Source organism: Herpailurus yagouaroundi, unplaced genomic scaffold (genome assembly GCF_014898765.1).
Source record: "Herpailurus yagouaroundi ecotype Mexico unplaced genomic scaffold, PumYag 100, whole genome shotgun sequence".
NCBI lineage: Eukaryota > Metazoa > Chordata > Mammalia > Carnivora > Felidae > Herpailurus > Herpailurus yagouaroundi.
This window is the reverse complement of record NW_024412391.1, coordinates 20,456,224-20,470,180: the sequence shown is the minus strand read 5'-3', so window position 1 is coordinate 20,470,180 and position 13,957 is coordinate 20,456,224. Positions and strand designations below refer to the sequence as shown.

Genomic DNA, 13,957 nt, shown 5'->3' with positions numbered 1-13,957 from the left:
CAACACAAATTTTTTATTTTACAGTTCTAGAGGTCAGATATGTCAAAGACATCTAAGGACTAGAATCAAGGTGTCTTTAGCGGAGCTTTATTCCTTCTAGAGACTTCAGGGGAGAATCCATGCGTTGCCCTTTCTAGCTTCCAGGGATGGCCCATATTTCTTGGCTTGTGGTCGCATTGCTCTAGCTTCTGCTTCAATAATCACATCTCCGTCTGTGACTCTGACTCTCCTGTCTCTCTCTTATAAGGACTCTTATGACTACACTGAGCTCATCTGGAAACTCCAGGATAATCTCCTCATCTCAAGACACTTAATCACATGTTCAAGTCCCTTTTAACATGATAGATGACATATATACAGGTTCTGGGGAGTGAGGCATAGTCATCTTTGGGAAGGAGCATTATTCTGCCTACCACACTCCTGCATATTCAGTTCACAACGATTCTACTTGGTCTTTGATTTTTCTCATTTACCTTTATGCTTTTGTATTCTCACTTGAAAAAGTAATAAAAGTCATACATACTATCTAGGGTTGCTATGAAGAATAAATGCTTAGAGAGTCTGGCATATATCACATTTAAGAAGCTATTTTTCTTGGGCTGCCTGGGTGGCTCAGTTGGTTGGGAGACCGACTTTAGCTCAGGTCATGATCTCGCAGTTTGTGAGTTCGAGCCCCATGTCGGGCTCTGTGCTGACAGCTCAGAGCCCAGAGCCTGCTTCAGATTCTGTGTCTCCCCGTCTCTCTGCCCCTCCCCTGCTTACACTCTGTGTCTGTCTCTCAATAATAAATGTTTAAAAAAAATTTTTAAAAAAGAAACTACTCTTACTATGGGGAATAATTGAATTTTACAACCACTTTCATGAGGTTAACAATTCTACCATCCACATGTACTTATGGTAAGTAGTAGGACTTATGAGGCCATATATGAGAATTTAATAAGATATAATGCTTTAGTAATTGATTCTTGGAATGTATACACTCACTTTATGAACAATATCATCTTTGAATTACCCTTGAAGAACCATTAATATTTTAGGAAATATAGCAGAAAATTATAAACAGATTATTTGCCATGTTGGCTTCCTTTCCCATCTGTGACAAGGGAAAAACACGTACATTTGAGTATTTTGAGTCTTCTTCCTTCCTGTATGTCCAGGAAGATTGCATGTTTTTTGTTTTTTTGTTTGTTTACTTTTTCCCATTGAGCTTCTCCATCCCCACCCATATCTAGTGAATATCGCCTTTGCATAGGTATTTCTTTTTTTTTAATTTTTTTTTAACGTTTTATTTATTTTTGAGACAGAGAGAGACAGAGCATGAACGGGGGAGGGGCAGAGAGAGAGGGAGACACAGAATCGGAAGCAGGCTCCAGGCTCCGAGCCATCAGCCCAGAACCCGACGCGGGGCTCGAACTCACGGACCGCGAGATCCTGACCCGAGCTGAAGTCGGACGTTTAACCCACTGAGCCACCCAGGCGCCCCTGCATAGGTATTTCTTTAGGCTTTTGTGATGCAGTTTTAAGGTAACAAATAGAGGTGCACCAAAACAGAGCGCCATGAATTTAGGACAAGAGGAGAGACTGATCAACACATTGAGTATCATAAGAAAGGGTGTTGTGTACTCAAAAGAAAATAGGAAGTAGAGCAGCTTAAATAAAAAGAAGTGTGGCTTCAGAGTTATCATGGGGGAGGGAGATTTTGAAACAATCAGTCATAATTCTAGGGAAGGATACTGATAATGACAGAAGTAGAAAACATTTTAAAGATTTTCAGAGCAATGAGAATATTTTTTACCCTTTGACATTACTTGAGAGATGCCAGGAAATAGTGGTTTCTTTTCATTACTTTCAGTCACTAAGTTCTGGTTTTTTTTCAATCCAACTCCAGGCTTTGAATGGTCATGTGAGCCTTAGTTTTTGTTTGAATTCTATCTCACCCACTGGATATGTTACATTCCCTTCAAATTGCCTAAACACTTCCGTGTCAATCATACTTACTCAACGATTTACAGTTCATCTGTCTTCTGCCCCCAACAATCTTTGTCACTTCCAGTTCCTCTTCTAAGAAGGAACCGTCCCTTCTTCAGTTCAAGTTCACCTTTTCCACCCACTCTAACACTATCATTCTTATCTTCAATTTATAAATATGTCCTCAAAATATACAGTCCCACATACGCTATCAATGCTACATTCCTTATGAGCAAGTGCTCTCACTTTCTCCCTTTTACAAAAACTTTTTTAGAGACTCTACAAAAACTACTAGTTTTTTTTTCCTATTTTGCTATTAAACTCACTTTGATCTGATTTTTAATTTTAATAAGAGAGAAAAGGCACTTGTAATAAATCCAGTGACTGCTTTCTATTTAACTTCACTACTCCATAACTTAATAATATTGATCATGTTTTTCTCTCTGTACTATAATACCTTATTCCATTTTCCCTCTTCAGCTCATTGTAATTATTCTCCTCTGGATTTTCTCCTGCTCTATCCCTAACTGTGGGTAAATCCCATGGTTCTATCTTTGACCCTTAACCCACTAGACAGGCTTTTGTGTTTGATACTATCTGCTTCTACAGATTTTATTAATACCAGTGGACATTCCCAACTAAGCAAAATTTAAAAGGCCATGTAAAATTCATCTATAAAGTCTCTCATGTTCCCTGTGTCTTTCAATGAAAGCAGTGGCATTATTATTAATGGAAGTGCCTAAAGTTGAAAACTCACACATTCTTGCTATGCTTTACTGCAACCCCATATCATCTGGCTACAAAGCGCTCACTGAATATGCCTGTGTTAATTATGAAATTCCTCCCCTTCCTCCATTGCTCTATCAGTTCAGATTTCCTTTCCAAATTCTCTCAATTATTTTAAGTCACTGAACTGAGCCTTCTTGCAATAATTCTTACTCTCTGGTTTATCCTTTTCACAGACCTGCGCATGGCACTCCCTACATGAACACTTGTTTTAAATCTTGGCCAGAAAAGGATGATATATAAGTCCTTTACAATATGACCACAAACTCCTCTCAGTCACTCACCAAGCCGCATCTCATCTTTAACTCTGTTAACTAACTTTTAAAATGGTACACAGAGGGGCACCTGGATAGCTCATGCACTTAAGCATTTGACTTCGGCTCAGGGCATGATCTCATGGTTCATGAGTTCGAGCCCTGCATCCGGCTCTGTGTTGACAGCTCAGAGCCTGGAGTCCGCTTTGGATTCTGTGTCTCCCTCTCTCTCAGCCCCTTCCCTCCTCACACTCTGTCTCTCTCTCAAAAATAAATAAACATTAAAAAAAATTTAAATGGGGGCGCCTGGGTGGCGCAGTCGGTTAAGCGTCCGACTTCAGCCAGGTCACGATCTCGCGGTCCGTGAGTTCGAGTCCCGCGTCAGGCTCTGGGCTGATGGCTCGGAGCCTGGAGCCTGTTTCCGATTCTGTGTCTCCCTCTCTCTCTGACCCTCCCCCGTTCATGCTTTGTCTCTCTCTGTCCCAAAAATAAATTAAAAAAAAAAAAAAATTTAAATGGTACGCAGAGCTGAGGAGCACCACTGTCAGAACATCAGGAAGAAACTCTCTAAAGGCACACAACAACACAGTTTCAGGCAGTGTTCCATAGCTATAAATGCTGGAAAGAAGCTCTAATGGACAAAGCTCTTGAGCACAGACGGAGTAAGAGGCTAGTTGAATCTGTGGCACTCCAGAGGCAGGGTCGTAAACATTTGACAAGCACTAAAAATGGCTCAAGAAGGGCTAACCACTGGCAACACTACAGAGAAAAAAAGTTATTTGGCATCTTTATAGCTTCCATTTCCATTTCTGAAAACTTCTTCTCTATCACTTCCTCTTCTCTTCTCTCTCCCCCAACAGATATGCATAATGTCTTTCAACCCAGGGGCTTATGACCTGCTCAGGGACCCTTGTTATGAATGGCGTACGTACCAAGATATTTTCTGATCCTGAATTTTTTCCCCAAACTCATCTACCCTACTTTTCATTCACACAGAACAAGAGAACAATTTCTGTGGCAAATTACCCAACAGGGAGCTCTTTTTTTATTTTGTCTGTGGCAGATGGTATTTTCCAAAGATGGCTACATAGCATTTCTCATCTCATATGTTTTCTAGAACCTTGCCACTTTCCTGTCAAGAGGTGGAGGTTAATTCCCCTCCCTCCCCTCCCCTCCCCTCCTTAATTCTGAGCAGTCTTGTGACTCATGCGTTTCCAGGAGAGTGGCAGAAATTATGCTCTATTAATTTAAAGGCTGGCCTTAAAAGGGTGCGGCATCCATCTTGTTGGCTGAAATCCTCATCTTTGGGGCCATAGGCTTCAATGTGAATAGTCTAGTTGTCTAGAAGAAGCCCAAAGTAGCCATATAGAGAAACTACAGGGTAGTGCCCTGAAGTTACATGAAGAGAGAGAGAGACAAATACTTCCAGTGAATTTGTTCATTTGCTGTTCCAGGTCCAACCTTTGTCTTGACTATAATCACATGATATTTTCTGAGCCAAAAGTGTCCAACTGACCCAGAATTCCTGAGCCATAACACAGGTAAGAAGTCAAAAAAATTGCTTTAAACAACAAATTTTGTCCATTTCTCCAACCGTCTACTCCATATTCAGAGTAAATTCTTTTTCTGTCCAATTTAATTGAAGTTTTTTCCATTCTCTGACTTGGTTTAAGAACAAGCACTGTTGAGACATGACTTAATTATGCCCATACAATATGGGGCAGTATTTTCTGGGAAGTTCTGGAAAAGGAATTAAACGTTAGCATACTAAAAAATTCATTTTCTTCCACTAGATATCTTCTTCAGAAATGGTGCTAATCTGTAAAAAGCACATTGGGAGTGACAGAATAAAAAGAAAGAACCTGAGTCTTTCACATTGTTGATCGAATGAATTAGTCAAACCTGGAAATGCTTTGATATCTCTTGTATATAAGGGAATATATTCTGATTTAGTTAAGAAACCTGACTTTTCTGTTATTTGCTGCTTAAATCATCATGACTTTTTAAATACCTTAATATAAATGCATGTGGTAGTCAAGGATTATTACTATATCCCTTGCATTATGATTTAGGAATAAGAATGCTCAGAATAAGCCAGGAAAGAAAAACATTAAGAAGTTGGCAAAATAATCCAAAGCCAAAGCAGAGAATTGGTTATAAAAATTTACCAGGCTGCAAACTGACTGCACATATAATAAGCTAGTATCAGGATATCTGAAGGAAGGCAGTGTCTTTTCATTAAGAAAACTACCAGGAATCATCTAAGTGACATGGCTTTTCTGAGGGTCTGGGGTACTAGGGAGACTATTAGGATAAATTATAAAGCACACACAAAGGTAACATTCTCATCTTATGGAGCAACCTAAAACAGGGCCAAAGTGACAGATTTATGGTGAGCGAACTGAAGAAAACTAACTCGACACTTACCGCACGATGGGACTGTGTTCAGGCCATAAAAAGTGTATTATGCTAAGTGAAATCAGTCAGAGATAGACAAATACGATTTCACTGCTGTGTGGAATTTAAGAAACAAGACAGATGAAGATAGGAAAAGGGAAGAAAACATAAAATAAAAACAGAGGCAAACCATGAGAGACTCTTAAATACAGAGAAAAAAACTGAGGGCTACTGGAGGGGTATTGAGTGGAGGGATGGGCTAAATGGTTGATGGGCATTAAAGAGAGCACTTGTTGGGATGAGCACTGGGTGCCATATGTAAGTGATGAATCACGAATTCTACTCCTGAAACCAATACTACACTATATGTTAACTAACTTGAATCTAAATAAAAATAAATTAATTAGATTAATGAAATGAAAGAGCAATAAAGTGGCTTACTAGTACTGACCACATGAGTAGGCAATAATAACTAAGATACTGCTTATTTTGTATTAGGCATTACTGTAAGGACTTTACACTTACCAACTCCTTCAATTCCAGGAAAAGCCTTTGAAGCGTGTATATTAGTTCCTCCCTCACTTTCAGATAAGGAACAGGCCAAGAGAGGTTGAACAGCTTGCTCATGGTCATACAGTTAGTACAATTCTGAGATTTGAAACCCATGCACCCCGGCCCCAGAGCTTCTGTTTTTACCTCTGTGCTGTATTTTGAGGATGATTTACATGGTGAAGTTTGCAATAATTCATACTGCTTCCTTTAGGTTGGCTCAGGAGCTGGGATGAAATTAACCCTTCAGGCGGTAAATATCACTGATCAAACTATGAGATAAAAACTCCCCTGCAGTGGAAATGAAGACATGATGATATCCCAGGGGATTTTTCTCGCTTTACACAAATCCATTTTAAATATAAAATGCCTCATAAAAAGAGAATGACCATGTTGTAACAAGAATTTAGACACTGACATGTCTGAAGTATGATAAATAATCTATGGCAGAAATATATTTATGTAAGAAATATTTGGGGGCACAGTGTCATTTCTTTAGCTCCTGGAAACCTTACAGTGATAGCTTGCTCTGGCTAAAGCTAGCTCTGGCTAGCCTCTACCAAGGTACTTTCACTTAGGGTAGAATTTTAAGCTACTTTCAGACAGATAAATTGCCTACATCAGCATCTTTTTTTTTAAACCACTGGAGACTTTTTTTTTTTAATGTTTATTTATTTTTGAGAGAGACAGAGAGTGAGCAGGAGAAGGGCAGAGAGAGAGAGGTGGACAGAGGATCCGAAGAGGGCTCTGCACTGACAGCAGACAGCCAGAGGCGGGGCTCAAACCCACGAACCACATCATGACCTGAGCCGAAGTCAGATGCTCAACCTACTAACCCACCCAGGAGCTCCCTACAGCAGCATCTTCAAATACCTCCATGTGTGTAGGAGGGATTAAAAATGATGATTACTCATGTAAATAAATTGCTTGTCTTAGAAACTGATCCTGGAAAAGACTCCTAACAAGGTACAACTACTCAAAGAACAGAAAATGAGCACTGACAGAAAAGAGATATACATGGGTGGAAAGTATGAGAAGCCATAAAGATACTTATGAAAAAGGGAATCAAGTAGCAGCAAAAGCCAAGAAAAAATAACCTTGGCAACAGAAAGTTTAAACATTTAGAGCTAGGGAAAAAAAGGAGAAAATTCATACTAGCTGAAAACAACAGATGCCTTAGAGGCCTCATGCACTCACAAACATGCTCAGAATAGGATATCTATCCAATAATTTCAACAAAAGACAACAGAATCTTATGTTAAGGCTGAAGGATAAAATGCAAAAGTTCATTCTGAGTCACCAATTTTGGAAAAATTGTTATGAAATCGAATTTCTACCTTTTCTTTTCATTCTTTTAAAAAGAGAACTCTAGGGGCGCCTGGGTGGCGCAGTCGGTTAAGCGTCCGACTTCAGCCAGGTCACGATCTCGCGGTCCGTGAGTTCGAGCCCCGCGTCGGGCTCTGGGCTGATGGCTCAGAGCCTGGAGCCTGTTTCCGATTCTGTGTCTGCCTCTCTCTCTGCCCCTCCCCTGTTCATGCTCTGTCTCTCTCTGTCCCAAAAATAAATAAATGTTGAAAAAAAAAATGTTTAAAAAGAGAACTCTAGAGCTAGAACTTTGACCTTCAGCTGCATTGTCACTTTACATTCAAAATTACATAATTCCAGTAATCTTACTAAATTTTATGGACCACCAATTACATTATAAGAAATTTGCTCTTGGAGAGCCTTGGTGGCTCAGTCAGTTAAGTGTCTGACTTTGGCTCAGGTGATGATCTCCTGGTTTGTGAGTTCGAGTCCTGCATCAGACTCTGTGCGGACAGCTCAGAGCCTGGAGCCTGCTTTGGATTCTGTGTCTGCCTCTCTCTCTGCCCCTACCCTGCTTGAGCTCTCTTTCTCTCTCTCTCAAAAATAAATAAAAAACTTAAAAAAATTTTTAAAAATTGCTCTTAAATGACCCCTGGCCTTGGCTCAGGCCAGGATCCTCCTTGCTTTGGACAGCACAACACCCCACTGGGTATTTCTCTGGAATCTGATTGTCATTGCAAGGAAATATTCTCACTTTATGGCCAGAGAGAATCAGAGGGAAATTCCTGACACAAAAATGTATTGCACCAACCCAATACAAGAGGTTAAGGGGGAGAGGGAGGAATGCTTTTCTTCTGACATTGTCTCTGGTTTAAAAACTTCATGCATTTGTAGTATATGTTTGGGTGTTCAGAATCATCTAGAAAAGACCAGGAAAGCCTGAAATGATGGTAGAAGTAGGCCGGCTGGTCTATTTCTGTGCCTGCTAGAAGAGAAGTGCACATTCTTAGCCCTTGAAAAATATATATCTAGAGATTATAAATCATCTGCTTATCATAGCAGAAATTTGTTAAATAATATATCAGGAGATTAAAAAAAAAGAAAAAAATCGCTTGCAGAAAATTAGAATATTCCCCAAGATGCTAGCCAGCTGAGTGAAGCTTCTACTTGACATCGAATTCAGAGCTGTAAAAAGCAACACTTGAATTAAATGTTCTCTCTAGCTCAGAGGCATGAATCACCAGGGATGTACCCCGTTACTAATTACTGTGACCTCTGGATTCTGTTTAAGATTACAAGACCAAGCCTTGCCACTTGGCCACCACACTTGACTCTGTTTAAGATTAAAGGGAAGGAATGTGGAGGAGGCTTCATCACTACAACCAGGAGTGAAAGGACATGTGCATACAACCAAGCTGTGGACAACTAGTTCGCCATCTCGTCACAATACCAATGAGCCAACTTTTATATTCGATGCAGAAATACTGTCTTATTTATCTGATGTTTTACAGACACCGAGTTTCCACTTAGACAGTTGTCCAGGGCCCTGAATCACTTACTTTAATTATGCTAACACCAGTGAATGTGGTCAAGAAATTCCAAGTACCTGATCTAATAACACGATCCAAGTCTTTGCCATTTCATGGCCAATCTTAAGAGTTTCACTTTGAGCAGTTACTCTAAAAGTTTTCTCTTTTTTTCTGTCATGTAGCAGAAGTGTGCTATTGGATACATCACTGATTTTAATTTTTTTTCTTTAGGAAAAGCCAAAATAATACTTCATTCTGTCTTTAAATACATATTAGTGATGTGTAGCAAATGAGACAAAATTTATAAACTAAAAATGCCACACAAATGGTAGTTTGATGCTTTTTGTTCTGTTTGACTCTGTTGTCAGGAAAACCAGACATATGTGTTGTGAATACATTTTTTGATAAAAAAAACCAAGGTCCTTGTTGAGTAAGGTACAAGTTTATATTACAAGTGTGAGTCAGATGATCCCTCATAGGCATGTGGCAATTAAGCTGATTTTTTTTTTTGTTACATCCCTCTCGCTGAATTAGCCCTTTTATATAATGTCATGTATCCATCATTACAATATCATACAGAAAAGTTTCACTGCCCAAAACATTCTTTGTGCCGCATCTATTCATCCCTCCGTCCCTACTAACCCCTGGAAACCACTAATCTTTTTACTATCTTCATAGTTTTGCCATTCCCAGAATGTCATATAGTTGGAATCATACAGTATGTAACCTTTTCAAATTTGCTTCTTTCACTTAGTAATACTCATTGAAAGTTGCTTCGAGCGCGCGCGCGCGTGTGTGTGTGTGTGTGTGTGTGTGTGTTGACCTGATGGTTCATTTCTTTTTATCACTGAGTAATATTCCACTGTGTGGCTGTACCAATCTGTTTATACAATCACCTATTAAAAAATATCTTAGTTACTTTCCGTTTTTGGCAATGGTGATTAAAACTGCTGTAAACACTTATGTGCAGGTTATTGCATATAGGTAAGTTTTCAGCTTACTTGGGTAAATGTTTCGGAGTGAGATGCTAGATCATATGGTAAGATTATGGCTAGCTTAATAGGAAACTACCAAACTGTCTGGCAAAGCAGCTGTACCATTATGGACTCACACCATCAGTGAAGAAGAGTTCTTGCTACTCCACATCCTCACATCTGGTGGTGTGTTTTGGATTTTAGCTATCTTAATAGGTATGTAGTTATATGTGTTCTCATTTACAATTTCCTAATGATGTATAATGTTGAGCATCTTTTAATATGTTTGTTTGCCATCTTTAGATCTTTGTTGAGGTGTCTGACAGATCTTTTGCCCATTTTTAATTGGGGTATGTTTTCTTAATGTTGAATATTAGAAGTTCTTTATATATTTTGGATACAGGTTCTTTATCAGATGAATGTTTTACAAATATTTTCTACTAGTCTGTGGCTTATTTTTTTCATTATTTTCATAGCATCATTTGCAAAGCATTAGTTTTGAATTGTAATACATTCAATTTATCAATTCTTTTTCTTTCACAGATATTTATTTTGGTGCTAGTCTTTTGTTAATAATGCAAAATAATACCATTAATAATAATTAAATGATTGATTTCCTACAATGAACCAGGCATTTATGTAGTCAGACCTTTCTAGTCATCAATCTCCCTTATCTACACAGGTATACGTCAACAAAGGAAGGATTTGGACACTATGAATAAATATTGTGAATGGAGCTTGGAATAAACGAATAGTACCATTTTAGAAATAATCTAAGATATTATAGAACAAACTTTCTGAGAGTTTTTACCTTCCATTTAAAAATATGCCATTTCCTGTTTCAGCTTCAACATGACAAAAGCTTGGATGTCATCATTCCTGTCCTTAAACAAGAAAAAGCTTCATGAACTGAAGAACAATAACTTTTCTGGGACCAATCAGAAAACTGAGGTTGTAGGGCAAACTAACATCCCCAAATTTATAGAGACATAGCTATATAGAGAGTCACAGTTGAAATCTGCTTATCTGGAGCAGGAGCTGCTGAAGCCATAAAAGTGTTCCTAGTGCCTTATACAACACATCTGGCTTTCAATAAAATGTTTCAAGGCATTCCACAAAAATAGGGAAAATCAACAAAAGCAAAAGCTGGTCCTCTGAGTTGATAAATACAATTAATAAACCTGTAGCCAGACTAACCAAGAAAAAAATAGAGCAGATGCAAACTTCCAGTATCAGAAACAAAAGAGGATCCATCACTATAGATCTCCTAGACATTAAAAGGACAATGAAGGAATACTGCCAACAATCCTATGCCTACAAATCTGCTAGTTTAGTGAAAGGGACTAACTCCTTGAAAGATACAATCTACCGAAGCGGACACAGGGAGAAGCAGATAACCTAAATAGTTCTATTAGTATTAAAGATATTGGATCAATAATAAATACCCTTCCCAAAAGGAGAACACCAGGCCCAGATAGTTTCACTGTTGAAGTCTATCAGTACTTAAGAGATAATACCACATTTCATAATCTCTTCCAGAAAATTATATCAGAGGAAGCACTTCCTAACATTCAGTAGGCGATTATTACAATAACACCCAACCAGATAAAGACAAAAGACATTATAAGAAACAAAAATTACTGAGCAATGTCTGTCATGAATATAGATGCAAAAATCCCTAACAAAATATGGACAGATCAATTCTCTTTATTACTGGAATTATACCAGGTATGCAAGGCTGGTTCATCATTCAAAGACGTAACCCCTCACATTAATAGGCTAAAGAAGAAAAATCATATGATCACATCAATTGATACAGAAAAAGCATTTAATATTCAACACCTATTCATGTTAAAATGTCAACAAACTAGGAAAAGAGGGAAACCTCCTTAACATAATAATGAATATACACAAAAGCCCTACCTACAGGTGAGAGCAAACTTCATGGTGAGAGAGTAAGCAAAACTTTTCCCCTAAGGCTCAGAAATAGGCAAGGATGTCCTCTCTCACCACTTCCATCCTACATCAGCCTGAATGTTCTAGTTAGTGCAATAAGAAAAGCTATAAAAGGCATAGAGATTGGAAAAGGAGAAATAAAACCATCTTTATTTATGAATGACATGATTAGGTATCTATATAATTCCAAAGAAAAGACCAAAAAAATCTCTGAAGTAATAAGTCAGCACATCAAGATCACAAGACGCAAGGTTAACATTCAAAATTTAAGTCCTTTTCTATCTACCAGCACTGAGATTTTGAAGTTAAAAAAAAAATACCATTTAAAGGATCCTGAGAAACTTAACAGGAACCCATGGGGGAGGGGAAGGAAAAAAAAAAAAAAAAAGAGGTTAGAGTGGGAGAGAGCCAAAGCATAAGAGACTGTTGAGAACTGAGAGCAAACTGAGGGTTGATGGGGGGTGGGAGGGAGGAGAGCGTGGGTGATGGGTATTGAGGAGGGCACCTTTTGGGATGAGCACTGGGTGTTGTATGGAAACCAATTTGACAATAAATTTCATAAAAAAAAAAAAAAAAGGAGAAAAAAAATAAAAAAAATAAAATGGCAAAAAAATGAAATAAAGATATAAATCTAAAAATATGTGGATAAGATCTATATGGCAAAAACTAGGAAAAAACTGGTGAAAGAAATCATAGAATATCTAAATAAGTGGAGACATCGTCTGTAATTAAGGATTGGAGTACTCAATATTGTTATCAGTTCTTCCCAACTTGCTGTATAGATTCAATCTCAATCAAATCTCAATCAAAATATCAGCAAGGTATTTTTAAGATGTCAATAAACTGATTCTAAAGTTTATATGGATAGGCAGTTGAATTAGAATAGGAAAATACCAAAGAAGAAAATTAGAGTATTCGTACTATCTAATTTCAAGATTATATAAAGCTATCACAATTATACAGCATAGTTTTGTTAAAAGATTAAACACATAAATCAATGGAACAGGATTGAGGCCAAAAATACACATGTAGTCAGCTGATCTTTGACAAAAAAGCAAAAGCAATTCAATGGGAAAAATCTGTACCTTCAACAAATCGAACATATCTATGCAAAAACTGAACCTAGACAGAGAACTAATATTTTACAGAAATTAGCTCAAAATGGATCATTAACCTAAATATAAATTCAAAACCACAAAACTTGTAGAAGAAAACATTAAAGAAAATTTAGGTTACCTTCTTTTGGTGATAGTTCTTAGAATACCAAAAGCTGATCTATGAAAGAAAAAAGATTACAAGTTGAACTTTATTAAAATTTAAAACATCTGCTTTGGAAATAACAGTGTTAAGAAAATGAAAAAGATTAACCACAGATGGGAGAAAGTATTTATAAAACATATATCTGATAAAATTTTGTATCTAAAATTATACAATAACTCTTATAATTTAACAAGAAAAAAAACCAATTTTAAAAATAGACAAAATAAACTATCCAGACATAAAATCAAAGAGGAAACAGTGGCTTTCAATGACACATTAGACCAGATGGACCTAACAGATATATTTAGAATATTCAATCCAAACTTATAAAACTGAACACCCAAAAAACAAATAATCCAACTAAATATGGGCAAAGACAAGAACAGACATTTCTCCAAAGAGGACATACAGATGGCCAGATACATGAAAAGATGTTCAACATCACTCATCATCAGGGAAATGCAAATCAAAACCACAATGAGATATCATCCCACACCTGTCAAAGTGTTGGGGAAGATGTGGAGAAAAAGGAACCCTCTTGCCGTGTTTGTGAGAAAGCTAACTGGTGTAGCCACTGTGGAAAACAGTATAGAGGTTCCTCAAAAGTTAAAACTTTTCCTCAAAAGGTGAAAATAAAACTACCTTATGATCTAGTAATCACAATACTGGGAAATTACCCAGAGAATAAAAGAACAAAAATTCAAAAAGATACATGCATCCCTACATTCATAAAATTATTCATAATAGTCAAATTATAGTAGCAGCCCAGTGTCCACCAACTGATGAGTGAATAAAGAGGTTGTGGCATATATTCGGCTATAAAAAAAGAATGAAATCTTGCCATTTTCAATGACATGAATAGAGCTAGAGAGTGTAATGCTAAGAGAAATAAGCTAGTCAGAGAAAGACAAATGTATGTTTTTTCACTCATATGTAGAACTGAAGAACCAAAACAAACAAGCAAAGGGAAAAAATTAGA

At 37.5% G+C, this 13,957-nt stretch overlaps 1 long non-coding RNA gene across 3 annotated transcripts in view; it reads left to right on the top strand.

Annotated features, from left to right (window-relative positions):
* Positions 1-9,193, top strand: part of LOC121028396 (uncharacterized) — a 129,337-nt gene extending 120,144 nt beyond the window's left edge. For all 3 annotated transcript variants that reach the window (XR_005789214.1, XR_005789213.1, XR_005789212.1), the window contains 2 exons: positions 4,463-4,549; positions 8,551-9,193. This is a non-coding gene — a long non-coding RNA (uncharacterized LOC121028396). The remainder of the gene's footprint in view (positions 1-4,462; positions 4,550-8,550) is intronic.
* The last annotated feature ends 4,764 nt before the right edge of the window (positions 9,194-13,957 follow it).